This window comes from Myotis brandtii, unplaced genomic scaffold (assembly GCF_000412655.1).
Source record: "Myotis brandtii unplaced genomic scaffold, ASM41265v1 scaffold2, whole genome shotgun sequence".
Lineage (NCBI taxonomy): Eukaryota > Metazoa > Chordata > Mammalia > Chiroptera > Vespertilionidae > Myotis > Myotis brandtii.
In genome coordinates, this window is record NW_005357451.1 from 2,105,747 (window position 1) to 2,110,593 (window position 4,847).

Here is a 4,847-nt window from a genome sequence, read left to right on the forward strand (position 1 = left end):
CAATGCAAGCTGCTGTGGGGCCTTGGGCCTCCTTTTGGATGTTCTGGGTCTCTCTGACCCAGGTGCAGTTTGTTAGGTAATTTTAGATCTCAAAGGGCCAGGCCTTTCATATGCAAAAGCCTCTGCTAGCAGCTTGGGTAGGGCGGGGTCTCAGGGAATCAACAGGGTGGAGCGAACAGCTATGGCTCATTCTCAGCCCTGTCCTAAGAGGCACCCGGGTCTCAGTGTCCCACAGTAATCGCTGCAAGCACCTCTGAGAGAAAGCTGCCCTCGAGTTCTGCCCGCTGACACACAGTCCAGTTTCTCCCCATAACTGGAGTTCAGAGCAGTTGGGAGCTTGAGACTCCCTCCCAATTGAAAAAGACACCGGCGTCCTCTGTTGCCAGCCCTTTCCGAGCGCGCGCCTCCATACCTCTGCACTTTACTTCCGCACTTCCTCTGAGTCTCAGTATGCTTTTCTCTTTCCTTCTAGTTGTAGAATTTCCACTCAGCCAGCCTTCCTGTGTTTCTGGATGATGTCTGTTTTGTCTTTTAGTTGTAGTTTTGAAGTGGTTGTGCGAGGCAGCAATTTCAGGTGTTTACCTATGCCGCCATCTTGGTTTCGGGCAATAGGCATTTTTCAATGACCTAATTTTTGCCTATTAGATAATGTCACATCTAGCCATGTCATTTCTAAATTGATTATTTGAATTGTAACTTCACTTTTGTATGTCACTATCATGACACCATTAGGCTTCCAAGTGAAGCCACTTTACTCAATGGATGATTCTCTTGTCATGAGAAGACATGGGTACTCTTGTTCATTTGTGAGTAAAAATATCAGCAATTCAAATTAAGTGATATTCAATTTGACTTTGTGTTGCATTATAATGGACTTGAAGTTTGTATATTTTTGTTTTAGCATATTTTATTTTAATAGGAAGCTCCATTATTGTTTCTTTCATTATTATAACCAACTGTATTGCATGTGTGTTTTTAAAAATTGAGATATAATTGACATATTTACATATTGTGATGGTTACCTCCATAATGTGAGCTAACACCTTTGTCCTGTCACATAGTTATTATATGTTTTTTGTAATGAGAACATTTAAGATCTCAACTCTAGCAATTTTGAAATATAAAGTATTGTTGACTATAATCACTATACTATGCTTTAAAGCTCCAGAATTTCATCTTCTAGTTGCAAGTTTCTACTCTTTGATGACCATCTCCCTATTTTACCCATCCCCACAGCTCCTGGTAACTACCATTATTGTCTCTGTTTCTGAGTTTGGCTTTTTGAGATTTATCATGCAAGTAATATCATACAGTTCCATTATTGACTTTGGCTTTCTCCAAGTTGCCATAGGTATTATGAAGCATTATTTTCTACTAGAGGCCTAGTGCACAAAAATTTGTGCACTCAGGGGAGTCCCTCAGCCCGGTCTGTGCATTCTCCCAATCTGGGACCCCTCAGGGGATGTTCACCTGCTGACTTAGGCCTGCTCCCTGGGGGATCGGGCCTAAGCTGGCAGTCAGACATCCCTCTGGCAGCCCGGAGCCCTCAGGGGATGTGCACTTGCCAGTGGGGAGCAGTCCTAAGCTGCAGTCAGACATCCTTAGAGCTGCTGAGGAGGCTGGAGAGGCTCCCACCACCACCGCTGTACTGGCAGACATCAGTCTGGATTGTGGCTGAGCAGAGCTCTCCCATGTGGGAGCGACTGACCACCAGAGGGCAGCTCCTGCATTGAGCGACTGCCCCCTGGTGGTCAGTGTGTGTCATAGTGACCAGTCATTCCCAGTCTTTCTGCTGTTAGGGTCAGTTTGCATATTACCCTTTTACTATATAGGATAGAGGCCTGGTACACAGGTGGGGGCCAGCTGGTTTGCCCTGAAGGGTGTCCCGGATCAGGGTGGGGGTCCCGCCTGGGTGCCTGGCCAGCCTGGATGACGGATGCACATGTGGGGGCCAACTGGTTTGCCCTGAAGGGTGTCCCGGATCAGGTTGGGGGTCCTGCTGGGGTGCCTGGCCAGCCTGGGTGAGGGGATGATGGCTGTTTGCAAGGTGGCCAAGCCCCCCAGCGGGCCCCTCACCCTATGGGGGTGTGGCCAGCCTGGGTGAGGGGCTGAGGGCCGTTTTCAGGCTGGCCACGCCCCCCAGCAACCTAAGCTCCCAGCCTCTCCTTTTTTTCTTTTCTTTTTTTTTCTGGGACTTATTTTTCTTCTATAATTGAAACTTTGTAGCCTTGAGCGGAGACATCTACTTAAATAAGATTAAGCTTATCTTAATGAGTTTTCATATTGACTCTTAATATTTCAATTTCTCAGAAAGTTCAACTTGTCCATTATTTTTTTTTTCAAAACAGAAGTAATTACTGGATATGTTTTTCACATTATTAGCACATTATATTAACATCTTGAGTGAAGTAGTCACTTCACACACACTTTCCTGTCTGATAAACTGTAGTGGGCTATATCAAATAACACACTTCTGTAATTTTATTTTGATGTATCTATTTGAGGACTAATATAGGTAGAATTTTCTTTTAATGATGTTATATTACTTCATTTTATAATCTTACTTTTGGTTTTAATGGGATTGCCCAAATGTTTTTATAAGAAATATTTTAAAATTTATCTTATACAGTAAGATATAGCTTATGAGTAAACTAGCTTATGCAATAGTGGCTCCTTTGGATTGAAGTCATGTAATTCTACTTCAAGTGTTTCATATACCACAGTGATATATATAATAGAGACAAATTCATATTATGACAGTTTAAAAGCTCAGTTTTCTTTGGCTCCAGCTAGTTTGGAAACATGAATTGGAGCAAGGGAATCTTTAGTTTTTAAATATTTGAATAAAACAACAACAACACATAACCTAAGTATGCCATAGGCACAAAAATATTATAAACATTTGAATGCACTTACTTGATAAAGTGCAAACCGCATTTTCTTTTAACTTTATGATATCTGATAATCACAATTATTTGTTTATAAATAATTCTCTGAATCTTGAAATGACTCCTTTGTGAGGAATTTATCTAATGATCAAGATGGATGAATATAGAGCAAAATTATTTACTTTTCAACAAATTTATTATTTTGTTAATTTATACAGCTTATTTGTTTGTTTGGTTTTTGGTGCCAGTCCCAATCACTCTGAGCTGTCTGGAGGTGCGAGCAGGGCCAGAGCTGTCAGTGCTTGGGATTGGCAGCTGCAGGAGTGAGGCTGCCGGCAGACAGGGACCAGGGGCCGCCGCAGGTAGGGGCATGAAGGATAGGCCGAGACCTACCCCTGTGCCTACCACAGCCTCGCAGCCCACAGTTCCTTTCAAGGTGCACGAATTTGTGCACTGGACCCCTAGTATTTAATAAAGAGTTCATGTCCAAGATATAAAAAGTCATGTAACTCAATAATGAAAGAAATCAAACAATTAAATTAAAAACAGGCAGAGGATTTGAATAGGCATTTATTCCAAGATATACAGAGGGTCAACAAACATATAAAATAATGCTCAATATCACTAATGTTCAGAAAAATAAAAATCACAATGAGATCACCTCACACATGTTAGAATAGCTATTTTAAAAAACATAGGAATAAGTGTTGGCAAGGATATGAACAAAAGGGAACATTTGTGCACTCTTGGTGGGAATGTAAATTGCTGCAGTCACTATACAAAGCAGTATGAAGTTTCCTTAAGAAAATAAAAATAAAACTACCATATGATCCAACAATCCCAATTCTGGACATTTATTTGTAGAAAACATACACACTAATTCATAAAGATATATGAACCCCATTGTTCATTACAGCCTTGTTTACAATAGCCAAAATATGGAAACAATCTAAGTTGCCATCCTATATAATAAAAGGCTAATATGCAAATCGACCGAATGGTGGAATGACCAGTCACTATGAAGTGCACTGCACTGACCATGAGAGGGCAGACACTCAACGCAGGAGCTGCCCCCTGGTGGTCACTATACTCCCACAGGAGGAGCACTGCTCAGCCAGAAGCCCTGAGCCAGGCAGAGCTAAGCCGTCAGTCAGACATCCCCAGAAGGTTCCTGGACTGTGAGAGGGTACAGGCTGGGCTGAGGGACGCCCCCTGAGTGCACAAATTTTGTGCACTAAGCCTCTAGTTGATAAATAAATGGGTAAAGAATATGTGATATATATATATATATATGGAATACTATTCAACCTTAAAATATAAACTTGCCATCTGCAATAGGATAGATGGAACTTTAGGGTATTGTGCTTAGTGGAATAAATCAGAGAAAGATAACTGCTATATAATCTCCCTTATATTTGGAATCTAAAACAACAAACAAACAAAAAACAACAACAACATTACACACACAAAAACAAAACTCATAGATACAGAAAGCAGAATGGTGGTTGCCAGAATTGAAGAGAATTGGAAAGTTGGCAAAATGGGTAAAGTGGTTCATGAGTTACAACTTTCCAATTATAAAATAGATAAGTCATGGGGATGTAATGTACAGCTTGATGACTATAATCAATAATATTGTAGTGCATATTTGAAGGTTGCCAAGAGAGTAATTTTAAAATATTTTCTTAAAAGAAAAATATTTTTTGTAATTTTGTGTGGTTATAAATGGTAACTAGACTTATTATGGGGATAATTTCACAGTTTATACAAATATCAAATTACTAGGGGCCCGGTGCACAAAAATTTGTGCAGTCAGGGGGGAAGGGGGGGTCCCTCAGCCCGGCCTGTGCCCTCTCGCAGTCTTGGACCCCTCGGGAGATAATGCCCTGCTGGCTTAGGCCTGCTCCCGGGTGGCAGAGGGCAGGCCCAATCCCTAGGTGCAGCCCCTGGTCAGGCTCA